The sequence below is a fragment of the Scyliorhinus torazame genome, chromosome 22 (assembly GCF_047496885.1).
Source record: "Scyliorhinus torazame isolate Kashiwa2021f chromosome 22, sScyTor2.1, whole genome shotgun sequence".
Taxonomy (NCBI): Eukaryota; Metazoa; Chordata; class Chondrichthyes; order Carcharhiniformes; family Scyliorhinidae; genus Scyliorhinus; species Scyliorhinus torazame.
The window spans coordinates 98353106-98370426 of NC_092728.1; the positions used below are offsets into that span (position 1 = coordinate 98353106).

The window sequence follows — 17321 nt, forward strand, 5'->3', positions numbered from 1 at the left end:
TACAGGGTGTCTCTGGGAGTGTGCTGATATTTTACAGGTGGTTCTCTGGGAGTGTGCCGATATTTTACAGGGTGTCTCTGGGAGTGTGTTGATAGTTTACAGGGGGATCTCTGGGAGTGTGCTGATATTTTACAGGGGGGGGGTCTCTGGGAGTGTGCTGATATTTTACAGGGAGGTCTCTGGGAGTGTGTTGATAATTTACAGGGGGGTCTCTGGGATTGCGCTGATATTTTACAGGGTGTCTCTGGGAATGTGCTGATATTTTACAGGAGGGTCTCTGGGAGTGTGCTGATATTTAACAGAGGGTCCGGAGAGTGTGCTGATATTTTACAGGGGGGTCTCTGGGAGTGTGTTGATATTTTACAGGGGGATCTCTGGGAGTGTGCTGATATTTTACAGGGGGGTTGCTGGGAGTGTGCTGATATTTTACAGGGGCGTCTCTGGGAGTGTGCTGATATTTTACAGGGGGGGTTTCTGGGAGAGTGCTGATATTTTACAGGAGGGTCTCTGGGAGGGCGCTGATATTTTACAGGAGGGTCCGGGGAGTGTGCTGATATTGTACAGGGCAGTCTCTGGGAGTGTGCTGATATTTTACAGGGGGAGGTCTCTGGGAGTGTGCTGATATTTTACAAGGGGGTCCGGGGAGTGTGCTGATATTTTACAGGGGGGTCTCTGGGAGTGTGCTGATATTTTACAGGGGGAGGTCTCTGGGAGTGTGCTGATATTTTACAGGGGGATCTCTGGGAGTGTGCTGATATTTTACAGAGGGGTCTCTGGGAGTGTGCTGATATTTTACAGAGGAGTCTCTGGGAGTGTGTTGATATTTTACAGGGGGGTCTCTGAGAGTGTGCTGATATTTTACAGAGGGGTCTCTGGGAGTGTGCTGATATTTTACACAGGAGTCTCTGGGAGTGTGTTGATATTTTACAGGGGGATCTCTGGGAGTGTGTTGATATTTTACAGGGGGGTCTCTGGGAGTGTGCTGATATTCTACAGGGGGGTCTCTGGGAGTGTGCTGATATTTTACAGGGGGGTCTCTGGGAGTGTGCTGATATTTTACAGGGGGGGTTTCTGGGAGAGTGCTGATATTTTACAGGGGGGTCCGGGGTGTGTGCTGATATTGTACAGGGGGGTCTCTGGGAGTGTGTTGATATATTTAGAGGGGGATCTCTGCGAGTGTGCTGATATTTTACGGGGGGGGGGGTCTCTGGGAGTGTGCTGATATTTAACAGGGAGGTCTCTGAGAGTGTTGATATTTTACAGGGGGGTCTCTGGGAGTGTGCTGATATTTTACAGGGGGGGTCTCTGGGAGTGTGCTGATATTTTACAGGGGGGTCTCTGGGAGTGTGCTGATATTTTACAGGGGGGGTCTCTGGGGGTGTGCTGATATTTTATAGGGGATACTCTGGGAGTGTGCTGATATTTTACAGGGGTATCTCTGGGAGTGTGCTGATATTTTATAGAGGGGTCTCTGGGAGTGGGCTGATATTTTACAGAGGGGTCTCTGGGAGTGCGCTGATATTTTACAGAGGGTCCGGGGAGTGTGCTGATATTTAACAGGGGGGTCTCTGGGAGTGTGCTGATATTTTACAGGGGGGTCTCTGGGAGTGTGCTGATATTTTACAGGGGGGGGTTTCTGGGAGAGTGCTGATATTTTACAGGAGGGTCTCTGGGACTGTGCTGATATTTTACAGGGGGGTCTCTGGGAGTGTGCTGATATTTTACAAGGGGGTCCGGGGAGTGTGCTGTTATTTTACAGGGGGGGTCTCTGGGAGGGTGCTGATATTTTACAAGGGGGTCCGGGGAGTGTGCTGATATTTTAAAGGGGGGTCTCTGGGAGTGTGCTGATATTTTACAAGGGGGTCCGGGGAGTGTGCTGATATTTTACAGGGGGGGACTCTGGGAGTGTGCTGATATTTTACAGGGGGGTCTCTGGGAGTGTGCTGATATTTTACAGAGGGGTCTCTGGGAGTGTGCTGATATTTTACAGAGGGGTCTATGGGAATGTGCTGATATTATGCAGAGGGATCTATGGGAATGTGCTGATATTTTACAGGGTGTCTCTGAGAGTGTGCTGATATTTTACAGGCGGGTCTCTGGGAGTGTGCTGATATTTTACAGGGGGGTGTCTGGGAGTGTGCTGATATTTTACAGGGGGGTCTCTGGGAGTGTGCTGATATTTTACAGGGGGGTCTCTGGGAGTGTGCTGATATTTTAGAGGAGGGTCTCTGGGAGTGTGCTGATATTTTACAGGGAGGTCTCTGGGAGTGTGCTGATATTTTACAAGGGGGTCCGGGGAGTGTGCTGATATTTTACAGGGGGGTCTCTGGGTGTGTGCTGATATTTTACAGAGGGGTCTATGGGAATGTGCTGATATTTTACAGAGGGGTCTATGGGAATGTGCTGATATTTTACAGGGGGGTCTCTGGGAGTGTGCTGATATTTTACAGGGGGGTCTCTGGGAGTGTGCTGATATTTTACAGAGGGGTCTCTGGGAGTGTGCTGATATTTTACAGAGGGGTCTATGGGAATGTGCTGATATTTTACAGAGGGTCCGGGTAGTGTGTTGATATTTTACAGGGGGGTCTCCGGGAGTGTGCTAATATTTTACAGGGTGTCTCTGGGAGTGTGCTGATATTTTACAGGGGGGTCTCTGGGAGTGTGCTGATATTTTAAAGGGGGGTCTCTGGGAGTGCGCTATTATTTTACAGGAGGGTCCCGGGAGTGTGCTGATATTGTACAGGGCAGTCTCTGGGAGTGTGCTGATATTTTACAGGGGGATCTCTGGGAGTGTGCTGATATTTTACAGGGGGGTTTCTGGGAGTGTGCTGATATTTTACAAGGGGGTCCAGGGAGTGTGCTGATATTTTACAGGGGGGGTCTCTGGGAGTGTGCTGATATTTTACAGGGGGGTCTCTGGGAGTGTGCTGATATTTTACAGAGGGTCCGAGGAGTGTGCTGATATTTTACAGGGGGGGGGTCTCTGGTAGTATGCTGATATTTTACAGGGGGTCTCTGGGAGTGTGCTGATATTTTACAGAGGATCCGAGGAGTGTGCTGATATTTTACAGGGGGAGGTCTCTGGGAGTGTGCTGATATTTTACAGGGGGATCTCTGGGAGTGTGCTGATATTTTACAGAGGGGTCTCTGGGATTGTGTTGATATTTTACAGAGGGTCCCTTTGAGTGTGCCTATATTTTACAGGCGGGTCTCTGGGAATGTGCTGATATTTTACAGGGGCGACTCTGGGAGTGTGCTGATATTTTACAGGGGGATCTCTGGGAGTGTGCTGATATTTTACAGGGGGGTCTCTGGGAGTGTGCTGAAATTTTACAGAGGGGTCTCTGGGAGTGTGCTGATATTTAACAGGGAGGTCTCTGAGAGTGTTGATATTTTACAGGGGGGTCTCTGGGAGTGTGCTGATATTTTACAGGGGGGGTCTCTGGGAGTGTGCTGATATTTTACAGGGGGGTCTCTGGGAGTGTGCTGATATTTTACAGGGGGGGTCTCTGGGGGTGTGCTGATATTTTATAGGGGGGACTCTGGGAGTGTGCTGATATTTTACAGGGGTATCTCTGGGAGTGTGCTGATATTTTATAGAGGGGTCTCTGGGAGTGGGCTGATATTTTACAGAGGGGTCTCTGGGAGTGCGCTGATATTTTACAGAGGGTCCGGGGAGTGTGCTGATATTTAACAGGGGGGTCTCTGGGAGTGTGCTGATATTTTACAGGGGGGTCTCTGGGAGTGTGCTGATATTTTATAGGAGGGTCTCTGGGAGTGTGCGGATATTTTACAGGGGGGTCTCTGGGTGTGTGCTGATATTTTACAGGGGGGTCTCTGGGAGTGTGCTGATATTTTACAGGGGGGTCTCTGGTAGTGTGCTGATATTTTACAGGGGGGGGTTTCTGGGAGAGTGCTGATATTTTACAGGAGGGTCTCTGGGACTGTGCTGATATTTTACAGGGGGGTCTCTGGGAGTGTGCTGATATTTTACAAGGGGGTCCGGGGAGTGTGCTGTTATTTTACAGGGGGGGTCTCTGGGAGGGTGCTGATATTTTACAAGGGGGTCCGGGGAGTGTGCTGATATTTTAAAGGGGGGTCTCTGGGAGTGTGCTGATATTTTACAAGGGGGTCCGGGGAGTGTGCTGATATTTTACAGGGGGGGACTCTGGGAGTGTGCTGATATTTTACAGGGGGGTCTCTGGGAGTGTGCTGATATTTTACAGAGGGGTCTCTGGGAGTGTGCTGATATTTTACAGAGGGGTCTATGGGAATGTGCTGATATTATGCAGAGGGATCTATGGGAATGTGCTGATATTTTACAGGGTGTCTCTGAGAGTGTGCTGATATTTTACAGGCGGGTCTCTGGGAGTGTGCTGATATTTTACAGGGGGGTGTCTGGGAGTGTGCTGATATTTTACAGGGGGGTCTCTGGGAGTGTGCTGATATTTTAGAGGAGGGTCTCTGGGAGTGTGCTGATATTTTACAGGGAGGTCTCTAGGAGTGTGCTGATATTTTACAAGGGGGTCCGGGGAGTGTGCTGATATTTTACAGGGGGGTCTCTGGGTGTGTGCTGATATTTTACAGAGGGGTCTATGGGAATGTGCTGATATTTTACAGAGGGGTCTATGGGAATGTGCTGATATTTTACAGGGGGGTCTCTGGGAGTGTGCTGATATTTTACAGGGGGGTCTCTGGGAGTGTGCTGATATTTTACAGAGGGGTCTCTGGGAGTGTGCTGATATTTTACAGAGGGTCCGGGTAGTGTGTTGATATTTTACAGGGGGGTCTCCGGGAGTGTGCTAATATTTTACAGGGTGTCTCTGGGAGTGTGCTGATATTTTACAGGGGGGTCTCTGGGAGTGTGCTGATATTTTAAAGGGGGGTCTCTGGGAGTGCGCTATTATTTTACAGGAGGGTCCCGGGAGTGTGCTGATATTGTACAGGGCAGTCTCTGGGAGTGTGCTGATATTTTACAGGGGGATCTCTGGGAGTGTGCTGATATTTTACAGGGGGGTTTCTGGGAGTGTGCTGATATTTTACAAGGGGGTCCAGGGAGTGTGCTGATATTTTACAGGGGGGGTCTCTGGGAGTGTGCTGATATTTTACAGGGGGGTCTCTGGGAGTGTGCTGATATTTTACAGAGGGTCCGAGGAGTGTGCTGATATTTTACAGGGGGGGGGTCTCTGGTAGTATGCTGATATTTTACAGGGGGTCTCTGGGAGTGTGCTGATATTTTACAGAGGATCCGAGGAGTGTGCTGATATTTTACAGGGGGAGGTCTCTGGGAGTGTGCTGATATTTTACAGGGGGATCTCTGGGAGTGTGCTGATATTTTACAGAGGGGTCTCTGGGATTGTGTTGATATTTTACAGAGGGTCCCTTTGAGTGTGCCTATATTTTACAGGCGGGTCTCTGGGAATGTGCTGATATTTTACAGGGGGATCTCTGGGAGTGTGCTGATATTTTACAGGGGGGTCTCTGGGAGTGTGCTGAAATTTTACAGAGGGGTCTCTGGGAGTGTGCTGATATTTTTCAGAGGGGTCTCAGGGAGTGTGCTGATATTTTACAGGGGGGTCTCTGGGAGTGTGCTGATATTTTACAGGGGGGTCTCTGGGAGTGTGCTGATATTTTACAGGAGGGACTCGGGGAGTGTGCTGGTATTTTACAGGGGGGTCTCTGGGAGTGTGCTGATATTTTACAAGGGGGTCTCTGGGAGTGTGCTGATATTTTACAGGGGGGTCTCTGGGAGTGTGCTGATATTTTACAGGAGGGACTCGGGGAGTGTGCTGGTATTTTACAGGGGGGTCTCTGGGAGTGTGTTGATATTTTAAAGGGTGTCTCTGGGAGTGTGCTGATATTTTACAGGGGGGTCTATGGGAGTGTGCTGATATTTTACAGGGGGGTCTCTGGGAGTGTGCTGATATTTTACAGGGTGTCTATGGGAGTGTGTTGATATTTTACAGGGAGGTCTCTGGGAGTGTGCTGATACTTTACAGGGTGTCTCTGGGAGTGTGCTGATATTTTACAGGGTGTCTCTGGGAGTGTGCTGATATTTTACAGGGTGTCTCTGAGAGTGTGCTGATATTTTACAGGAGGGTCTCTGGGAGTGTGCTGATATTTTACAGGGGGGTCTCTGGGAGTGTGCTGATATTTTACAGGGAGGTCTCTGGGAGTGTGTTGATATTTTACAGAGGGGTCTCTGGGAGTGTGCTGATGTGCTGATATTTTACAGGGGGGTCTCTGGGAGTGTGCTGATATTTTACAGGGGGGTCTCTGGGAGTGTGCTGATATTTTACAGGGGGGGTTTCTGGGAGAGTGCTGATATTTTACAGGGGGGTCTCTGGGAGTGCGCTGATATTTTACAGGGGGGTCCGGGGAGTGTGCTGATATTGTACAGGGCAGTCTCTGGGAGTGTGCTGATATTTTACGGGAGGGTCTCTGGGAGTGTGCTGATACATTACAGGTGGTCCGGGGAGAGTGCTGATATTTTATAGGGGGTCCGGGGAGTGTGCTGATATTTTACAGGGGGGTCTCTGGGAGTGTGCTGATATTTTACAGGGTGTCTCTGGGAGTGTGCTGTATTTGACAGGGTGTCTCTGGGAGTGTGCTGTATTTTACAGGTGTCTCTGGGAATGTGCTGATATTTTACAGGGGGGTCTCTGGGAGTGTGCTGATATTTTACAGGGGGGTCTCTGGGAGTGTGCTGATATATTACAGAGGGGTCTCTGGGAGTGTGCTGATATTTTACAGAGGGGTCTCTGGGAGTGTGCTGATATTTTACAGAGGGGTCTATGGGAGTGTGCTGATATTTTACAGGGGGGTCTCTGGGAGTGAGCTGATATTTTACAGGGAGGTCTCTGGGAGTGTGTTGATATTTTACAGGGGGATCTCTGGGAGTGTGCTGATATTTTACAGGGGGGTTTCTGGGAGTGTGCTGATATTTTACAGGGGTGTCTTGGGAGTGCGCTGATATTTTACAGGGGGGTCTCTAGGAGTGTGCTGATATTTTACAGGGAGGTCTCTGGGAGTGTGTTGATATTTTACAGGGGGGTCTCTGGGAGTGTGCTGATATTTTACAGGGGGGTCTCTGGGAGTGCGCTGATATTTTACAGGAGGGTCCGGGGAGTGTGCTGATATTGTACAGGGCAGTCTCTGGGAGTGTGCTGATATTTTACAGGGGGATCTCTGGGAGTGTGCTGATATTTTACAGGGGGGTTTCTGGGAGTGTGCTGATATTTTACAAGGGGGTCCAGGGAGTGTGCTGATATTTTACAGGGGGGGTCTCTGGGAGTGTGCTGATATTTTACAGGGGGGTCTCTGGGAGTGTGCTGATATTTTACAGAGGGTCCGAGGACTGTGCTGATATTTTACAGGGTGGGGTCTCTGGTAGTGACCTGATATTTTACAGGGGGGTCTCTGGGAGTGTGCTGATATTTTACAGAGTGTCCTTTTGAGTGTGCCAATATTTTACAGGCGGGTCTCTGGGAATGTGCTGATATTTTACAGGGGGGACTCTGGGAGTGTGCTGATATTTTACAGGGGGGACTCTGGGAGTGTTTTCATATTTTACAGAGGGGTCTCTGGGAGTGTGCTGATATTTTTCAGAGGTGTCACAGGGAGTGTGCTGATATTTTACAGGGGATCTCTGGGAGTGGGCTGATATTTTACAGGGGGGTCTCTGGGAGTGTGCTGATATTTTACAGGGGGGTCTCTGGGAGTGTGCTGATATTTTACAGGCGGGTCTCTGGGAGTGTGCTGATATTTTACAAGGGGGTCCGGGGAGGGTGCTGATATTTTACAGGGGGGTCTCTGGGAGTGTGCTGATATTTTACAGGGGGGTCTCTGGGAGTGCGCTGATATTTTACAGGGGGGTCTCTGGGAGTGTGCTGATATTTTACAAGGGGGTCTCTGGGAGTGTGCTGATATTTTACAGGCGGGTCTCTGGGAGTGTGCTGATATTTTACAAGGGGGTCCGGGGAGGGTGCTGATATTTTACAGGCGGGTCTCTGGGAGTGTGCTGATATTTTACAAGGGGGTCCGGGGAGTGTGCTGATATTTTACAGGGGGGGTCTCTGGGAGTGTGCTGATATTTTACAGGGGGGTCTCTGGGAGTGTGCTGATATTTTACAGAGGGGTCTCTGGGAGTGTGCTGATATTTTACAGAGGGTCCGGAGAGTGTGCTGATATTTTACAGGGGGGTCTCTGGGAGTGGGCTGATATTTTACAGAGGGGTCTATGGGAGTGTGCTGATATTTAACAGGGTGTCTCTGGGAGTGTGCTGATATTTTACAGGGGGGTCTATGGGAGTGTGCTGATATTTTACAGGGTGTCTCTGAGAGTGTTCTGATATTTTACAGGCGGGTCTCTGGGAGTGTGCTGATATTTTACAGGCGGGTCTCTGTGAGTGTGCTGATATTTTACAGGGTGTCTCTCGGAGTGTGTTGATATTTTACAGGGTGTCTCTGGGAGTGTGCTGATATTTTACAGGGGTTCTCTGGGAGTGTGCCGATATTTTACAGGGTGTCTCTGAGAGTGTTCTGATATTTTACAGGCGGGTCTCTGGGAGTGTGCTGATATTTTACAGGCGGGTCTCTGGGAGTGTGCTGATATTTTACAGGGTGTCTCTGGGAGTGTGTTGATATTTTACAGGGTGTCTCTGGGAGTGTGCTGATATTTTACAGGTGGTTCTCTGGGAGTGTGCCGATATTTTACAGGGTGTCTCTGGGAGTGTGTTGATAGTTTACAGGGGGATCTCTGGGAGTGTGCTGATATTTTACAGGGGGGGGGTCTCTGGGAGTGTGCTGATATTTTACAGGGAGGTCTCTGGGAGTGTGTTGATAATTTACAGGGGGGTCTCTGGGATTGCGCTGATATTTTACAGGGTGTCTCTGGGAATGTGCTGATATTTTACAGGAGGGTCTCTGGGAGTGTGCTGATATTTAACAGAGGGTCCGGAGAGTGTGCTGATATTTTACAGGGGGGTCTCTGGGAGTGTGTTGATATTTTACAGGGGGATCTCTGGGAGTGTGCTGATATTTTACAGGGGGGTTGCTGGGAGTGTGCTGATATTTTACAGGGGCGTCTCTGGGAGTGTGCTGATATTTTACAGGGGGGGTTTCTGGGAGAGTGCTGATATTTTACAGGAGGGTCTCTGGGAGGGCGCTGATATTTTACAGGAGGGTCCGGGGAGTGTGCTGATATTGTACAGGGCAGTCTCTGGGAGTGTGCTGATATTTTACAGGGGGAGGTCTCTGGGAGTGTGCTGATATTTTACAAGGGGGTCCGGGGAGTGTGCTGATATTTTACAGGGGGGTCTCTGGGAGTGTGCTGATATTTTACAGGGGGAGGTCTCTGGGAGTGTGCTGATATTTTACAGGGGGATCTCTGGGAGTGTGCTGATATTTTACAGAGGGGTCTCTGGGAGTGTGCTGATATTTTACAGAGGAGTCTCTGGGAGTGTGTTGATATTTTACAGGGGGGTCTCTGAGAGTGTGCTGATATTTTACAGAGGGGTCTCTGGGAGTGTGCTGATATTTTACAGAGGAGTCTCTGGGAGTGTGTTGATATTTTACAGGGGGATCTCTGGGAGTGTGTTGATATTTTACAGGGGGGTCTCTGGGAGTGTGCTGATATTCTACAGGGGGGTCTCTGGGAGTGTGCTGATATTTTACAGGGGGGTCTCTGGGAGTGTGCTGATATTTTACAGGGGGGGTTTCTGGGAGAGTGCTGATATTTTACAGGGGGGTCCGGGGTGTGTGCTGATATTGTACAGGGGGGTCTCTGGGAGTGTGTTGATATATTTAGAGGGGGATCTCTGCGAGTGTGCTGATATTTTACGGGGGGGGGGGTCTCTGGGAGTGTGCTGATATTTAACAGGGAGGTCTCTGAGAGTGTTGATATTTTACAGGGGGGTCTCTGGGAGTGTGCTGATATTTTACAGGGGGGGTCTCTGGGAGTGTGCTGATATTTTACAGGGGGGTCTCTGGGAGTGTGCTGATATTTTACAGGGGGGGTCTCTGGGGGTGTGCTGATATTTTATAGGGGATACTCTGGGAGTGTGCTGATATTTTACAGGGGTATCTCTGGGAGTGTGCTGATATTTTATAGAGGGGTCTCTGGGAGTGGGCTGATATTTTACAGAGGGGTCTCTGGGAGTGCGCTGATATTTTACAGAGGGTCCGGGGAGTGTGCTGATATTTAACAGGGGGGTCTCTGGGAGTGTGCTGATATTTTACAGGGGGGTCTCTGGGAGTGTGCTGATATTTTACAGGGGGGGGTTTCTGGGAGAGTGCTGATATTTTACAGGAGGGTCTCTGGGACTGTGCTGATATTTTACAGGGGGGTCTCTGGGAGTGTGCTGATATTTTACAAGGGGGTCCGGGGAGTGTGCTGTTATTTTACAGGGGGGGTCTCTGGGAGGGTGCTGATATTTTACAAGGGGGTCCGGGGAGTGTGCTGATATTTTAAAGGGGGGTCTCTGGGAGTGTGCTGATATTTTACAAGGGGGTCCGGGGAGTGTGCTGATATTTTACAGGGGGGGACTCTGGGAGTGTGCTGATATTTTACAGGGGGGTCTCTGGGAGTGTGCTGATATTTTACAGAGGGGTCTCTGGGAGTGTGCTGATATTTTACAGAGGGGTCTATGGGAATGTGCTGATATTATGCAGAGGGATCTATGGGAATGTGCTGATATTTTACAGGGTGTCTCTGAGAGTGTGCTGATATTTTACAGGCGGGTCTCTGGGAGTGTGCTGATATTTTACAGGGGGGTGTCTGGGAGTGTGCTGATATTTTACAGGGGGGTCTCTGGGAGTGTGCTGATATTTTACAGGGGGGTCTCTGGGAGTGTGCTGATATTTTAGAGGAGGGTCTCTGGGAGTGTGCTGATATTTTACAGGGAGGTCTCTGGGAGTGTGCTGATATTTTACAAGGGGGTCCGGGGAGTGTGCTGATATTTTACAGGGGGGTCTCTGGGTGTGTGCTGATATTTTACAGAGGGGTCTATGGGAATGTGCTGATATTTTACAGAGGGGTCTATGGGAATGTGCTGATATTTTACAGGGGGGTCTCTGGGAGTGTGCTGATATTTTACAGGGGGGTCTCTGGGAGTGTGCTGATATTTTACAGAGGGGTCTCTGGGAGTGTGCTGATATTTTACAGAGGGGTCTATGGGAATGTGCTGATATTTTACAGAGGGTCCGGGTAGTGTGTTGATATTTTACAGGGGGGTCTCCGGGAGTGTGCTAATATTTTACAGGGTGTCTCTGGGAGTGTGCTGATATTTTACAGGGGGGTCTCTGGGAGTGTGCTGATATTTTAAAGGGGGGTCTCTGGGAGTGCGCTATTATTTTACAGGAGGGTCCCGGGAGTGTGCTGATATTGTACAGGGCAGTCTCTGGGAGTGTGCTGATATTTTACAGGGGGATCTCTGGGAGTGTGCTGATATTTTACAGGGGGGTTTCTGGGAGTGTGCTGATATTTTACAAGGGGGTCCAGGGAGTGTGCTGATATTTTACAGGGGGGGTCTCTGGGAGTGTGCTGATATTTTACAGGGGGGTCTCTGGGAGTGTGCTGATATTTTACAGAGGGTCCGAGGAGTGTGCTGATATTTTACAGGGGGGGGGTCTCTGGTAGTATGCTGATATTTTACAGGGGGTCTCTGGGAGTGTGCTGATATTTTACAGAGGATCCGAGGAGTGTGCTGATATTTTACAGGGGGAGGTCTCTGGGAGTGTGCTGATATTTTACAGGGGGATCTCTGGGAGTGTGCTGATATTTTACAGAGGGGTCTCTGGGATTGTGTTGATATTTTACAGAGGGTCCCTTTGAGTGTGCCTATATTTTACAGGCGGGTCTCTGGGAATGTGCTGATATTTTACAGGGGCGACTCTGGGAGTGTGCTGATATTTTACAGGGGGATCTCTGGGAGTGTGCTGATATTTTACAGGGGGGTCTCTGGGAGTGTGCTGAAATTTTACAGAGGGGTCTCTGGGAGTGTGCTGATATTTTTCAGAGGGGTCTCAGGGAGTGTGCTGATATTTTACAGGGGGGTCTCTGGGAGTGTGCTGATATTTTACAGGGGGGTCTCTGGGAGTGTGCTGATATTTTACAGGAGGGACTCGGGGAGTGTGCTGGTATTTTACAGGGGGGTCTCTGGGAGTGTGCTGATATTTTACAAGGGGGTCTCTGGGAGTGTGCTGATATTTTACAGGGGGGTCTCTGGGAGTGTGCTGATATTTTACAGGAGGGACTCGGGGAGTGTGCTGGTATTTTACAGGGGGGTCTCTGGGAGTGTGCTGATATTTTACAAGGGGGTCTCTGGGTGTGTGCTGATATTTTACAGGGGGGTCTCTGGGAGTGTGCTGATATTTTACAGGGGGGTCTCTGGGAGTGTGCTGATATTTTACAAGGGGGTCCGGGGAGTGTGCTGATATTTTACAGGCGGGTCTCTGGGAGTGTGCTGATATTTTACAGGCGGGTCTCTGGGAGTGTGCTGATAATTTACAGGGGGGTCTCTGGGAGTGTGCTGATATTTTACAGGGTGTCTCTGGGAGTGTGTTGATATTTTACAGGATGTCTCTGGGAGTGTGTTGATATTTTACAGGGGGATCTCTGGGAGTGTACTGATATTTTACAGGGTGGGGTCTCTGGGAGTGTGCTGATATTTTACAGGCAGGTCTCTGGGAGTGTGTTGATATTTTACAGGATGTCTCTGGGAGTGTGTTGATATTTTACAGGGGGATCTCTGGGAGTGTACTGATATTTTACAGGGTGGGGTCTCTGGGAGTGTGCTGATATTTTACAGGCAGGTCTCTGGGAGTGTGTTGATATTTTACAGGGGGGTCTCTGGGAGTGTGCTGATATTTTACAGGGGGGTTTCTGGGAGTGTGCTGATATTTTACAGGGGGGTCTCTGGGAGTGCGTTGATATTTTACAGGGGGGTCTCTGGGAGTGTGCTGATATTTTACAGGGAGGTTTCTGGGAGTGTGTTGATATTTTACAGGGGGGTCTCTGGGAGTGTGCTGATATTTTACAGGGGGGGTTTCTGGGAGAGTGCTGATATTTTACAGGAGGGTCTCTGGGAGTGTGCTGATATTTTACAGGGGGGTCTCTGGGAGTGTGCTGATATTTTACAAGGGGGTCCGGGGAGTGTGCTGATATTTTACAGGGGGGTCTCTGGGAGTGTGCTGATATTTTACAAGGGTGTCTCTGGGAGTGTGCTGATATTTTACAGGTGGGGTCTCTGGGAGTGTGCTGATATTTTACAGGGGGGTCTCTGGGAATGTGCTGATATTTTACAGGGTGTCTCTGGGAGTGTGTTGATATTTTACAGGGTGTCTCTGGGAGTGTGCTGATATTTTACAGGGTGTCTCTGGGAGTGTGCTGATATTTTACAGGAGGGTCTCTGGGAGTGAGCTGATATTTTACAGGGGGGTCTCTGGGAGTGTGCTGATATTTTACAGGGTGTCTCTGGGAGTGTGCTGATATTTTTCAGGGGGGTCTCTGGGAGTGCGCTGATATTTTTCAGGGGGGTCTCTGGGAGTGTGTTGATATTTTACAGGGAGGTCTCTGGGAGTGTGTTGATATTTTACAGGAGCGTCCGGGGAGTGTGCTGATATTGTACAGGGCTGTCTCTGGGAGTGTGCTGATAATTTATAGGGGGGTTTCTGGGAGTGTGCTGATATTTTACAGGGGGGTCTCTGGGAGTGTGCTGATATTTTACAGGGGGGATTCTGGGAGAGTGCTGATATTTTACAGGGGGGTCCGGGGAGTGTGCTGATATTGTACAGGGCAGTCTCTGGGAGTGTGCTGATATTTTACAGGGGGATCTCTGGGAGTGTGCTGATATTTTACAGGGGGGTCTCTGGGAGTGTACTGATATTTTACAGGTGGAGGTCTCTGGGAGTGTGCTGATATTTTACAGGGGGGTCTCTGGGAGTGTGCTGATATTGTACAAGGGGGTCCGGGGAGTGTGCTGATATTTTACAGGGGGGGTCTCTGGGAGTGTCCTGATATTTTACAGGGGGGTCTCTGGGAGTGTGCTGATATTTTACAGAGGGTCCGAGGAGTGTGCTGATATTTTACAGGGGGGGTCTCTGGGAGTGTGCTGATATTTTACAGGGGGGTCTCTGAGAGTGTGCTGATATTTTACAGAGGGTCCGAGGAGTGTGCTGATATTTTACAGGGGGGTCTCTGGGAGTGTGCTGATATTTTACAGGGGGAGGTCTCTGGGAGTGTGCTGATATTTTACAGGGGGATCTCTGGGAGTGTGCTGATATTTTTCAGAGGGGTCTCAGGGAGTGTGCTGATATTTTACAGGGGGTCTCTGGGAGTGGGCTAATATTTTACAGAGTGGTCTATGGGAGTGTGCTGATATTTTACAGAGGGTCCGGGGAGTGTGCTGATATTTAACAGGGGGGTCTCTGGGAGTGTGTTGATATTTTACAGGGGGGTCTCTGGGAGTGTGCTGATATTTTACAGCGGGGTCTCTGGGAGTGTGCTGATATTTAACAGGAGGGTCTCTGGGAGTGTGCTGATATTTTACAGGGGGGTCTCTGGGAGTGTGCTGATATTTTACAAGGGGGTCCGGGGAGTGTGCTGATATTTTACAGGGGGGTCTCTGGGAGTGTGCTGATATTTTACAAGGGTGTCGGGGGAGTGTGCTGATATTTTACAGGGGGGTCTCTGGGAGTGTGCTGATATATTACATGGGGGTTCGGGGAGTGTGCTGATATTTTACAGGGGGGGGTCTCTGGGAGTGTGCTGATATTTTATAGGGGGTTCTCTGGGAGTGTGCTGATATTTTACAGAGGGGTCTCTGGGAGTGTGCTGATATTTTACAGAGGGTCCGGGGAGTGTGCTGATATTTTACAGGGGGGTCTCTGGGAGAGGGCTGATATTTTACAGAGCGGTCTATGGGAGTGTGCTGATATTTTACAGGGGTGTCTCTGGGAGTGTGCTGATATTTTACAGGGGAGTCCATGGGAGTGTGCTGATATTTTACAGGGTGTCTCTGAGAGTGTGCTGATATTTTACAAGCGGGTCTCTGGGCGTGTGCTGATATTTTACAGGGTGTCTCTGGGAGTGTGTTGATAATTTACAGGGGGGTCTCTGGGAGTGTGCTGATATTTTACAAGGGGGTCCGGGGAGTGTGCTGACATTTTACAGGGGGGTCTCTGGGAGTGTGCTGATATTTTACAGGGGGGTCTCTGGGAGTGTGCTGATATTTTACAGAGGGGTCTCTGGGAGTTTGCTGATATTTTACAGAGGGTCCGGGGAGTGTGCTGATATTGTACAGGGGGGCCTCTGGGAGTGTGCTGATATTTTACAGGGGAGTCAATGGGAGTGTGCTGATATTTTACAGGGTGTCTCTGGGAGTGTGTTGATATTTTACAGGGGGGTGTCTCTGGGAGTGTGCTGATATTTTACAGGGGGGGGTCTCTGGGAGTGTGCTGATATTTTACAGGGAGATCTCTGGGAGTGTTGATATTTCACAGGGGGGTCTCTGGGAGTGTGCTGATATTTTACAGGGCGGGTCTCTGGGAGTGTGCTGATATTTTACAGGGGGGTCTCTGGGAGTGTGCTGATATTTTAAAGGGGGGTCTCTGGGAGTGTGCTGATATTTTACAGGGGGGTGTCTGGGAGTGTGCTGATATTTTACAGGGGGATCTCTGGGAGTGTGTTGATATTTTACAGGGGGTGTCTCTGGGAGTGTGCTGATATTTTACAGGGTGTCTCTGGGAGTGTGCTGATATTTTAAAGGGGGGTCTCTGGGAGTGAGCTGATATTTTACAGGGATGTCTCTAGGAGTCTGTTCATATTTTACAGGGGGGTTTCTGGGAGTGTGCTGATATTTTACAGGGGGGTCTCTGGGAGTGTGCTGATATTTTACAGGGGGGATTCTGGGAGAGTGCTGATATTTTACAGGGGGGTCCGGGGTGTGTGCTGATATTGTACAGGGCAGTCTCTGGGAGTGTGCTGATATTTTACGGGAGGGTCTCTGGGATTGTGCTGATATTTTACAGGGGGAGGTCTCTGGGAGTGTGCTGATATTTTACAGAGGGGTCTCTGGGATTGTGCTGATATTTTACAGGGTGTCTCTGGGAGTGTGTTCATATTTTACAGGGTGTCTCTGGGAGTGTGCTGATATTTTACAGGGGGAGGTCTCTGGGAGTGTGCTGATATTTTACAGGCGGGTCTCTGGGAGTGTGCTGATATTTTACAGGGTGTCTCTGGGAGTGTGTTCATATTTTACAGGGGTCTCTGTGAGTGTGCTGATATTTTACAGGGTGTCTCTGGGAGTGTGTTGATATTTTACAGGGTGTCTCTGGGAGTGTGCTGATAATTTACAGGGGTCTCTGGGAGTGTGCAGTTATTTTACAGGGTGTCTCTGGGAGTGTGCTGATATTTTACTTGGGGGTTTCTGGGAGTGTGCTGATATTTTACAGGGGGGTCTCCTGGAGTGCGCTGATATTTTACAGGGGGGTCTCTGGGAGTGTGCTGATATTTTACAGGGAGGTCTCTGGGAGTGTGTTGATATTTTACAGGGGGGTCTCTGGGAGTGTGCTGATATTTTACAGGGGGGTTTCTGGGAGAGTGCTGATATTTTACAGGAGGGTCTCTGGGAGTGTGCTGATATTTTACAGGAGGGTCTCTGGGAGTGTGCTGATATTTTACAGGAGGGTCTCAGGGAGTGTGCTGATATTTTACAGGGGGGTCAATGGGAGTGTGCTGATATTTTACAGGGTGTCTCTGGGAGTGTGTTGATATTTTACAGGGGGGTGTCTCTGGGAGTGTGCTGATATTTTACAGGGGGGGGTCTCTGGGAGTGTGCTGATATTTTACAGGGAGATCTCTGGGAGTGTTGATATTTCACAGGGGGGTCTCTGGGAGTGTGCTGATATTTTACAGGGCGGGTCTCTGGGAGTGTGCTGATATTTTACAGGTGGGTCTCTGGGAGTGTGCTGATATTTTACAGGGGGGTCTCTGGGAGTGTGCTGATATTTTACAGGGGGGTGTCTGGGAGTGTGCTGATATTTTACAGGGGGATCTCTGGGAGTGTGTTGATATTTTACAGGGGGTGTCTCTGGGAGTGTGCTGATATTTTACAGGGTGTCTCTGGGAGTGTGCTGATATTTTAAAGGGGGGTCTCTGGGAGTGAGCTGATATTTTACAGGGATGTCTCTGGGAGTCTGTTCATATTTTACAGGGGGGTTTCTGGGAGTGTGCTGATATTTTACAGGGGGGTCTCTGGGAGTGTGCTGATATTTTACAGGGGGGATTCTGGGAGAGTGCTGATATTTTACAGGGGGGTCCGG

At 49.5% G+C, this 17321-nt stretch overlaps 1 protein-coding gene across 1 annotated transcript in view; it reads right to left on the bottom strand.

The window, feature by feature from the left end:
• urm1 (ubiquitin related modifier 1) overlaps nucleotides 1-17321 on the bottom strand; it is a 124138-nt gene that overhangs the window by 32624 nt on the left and 74193 nt on the right. The gene's annotated exons all lie outside the window — the stretch shown is intronic.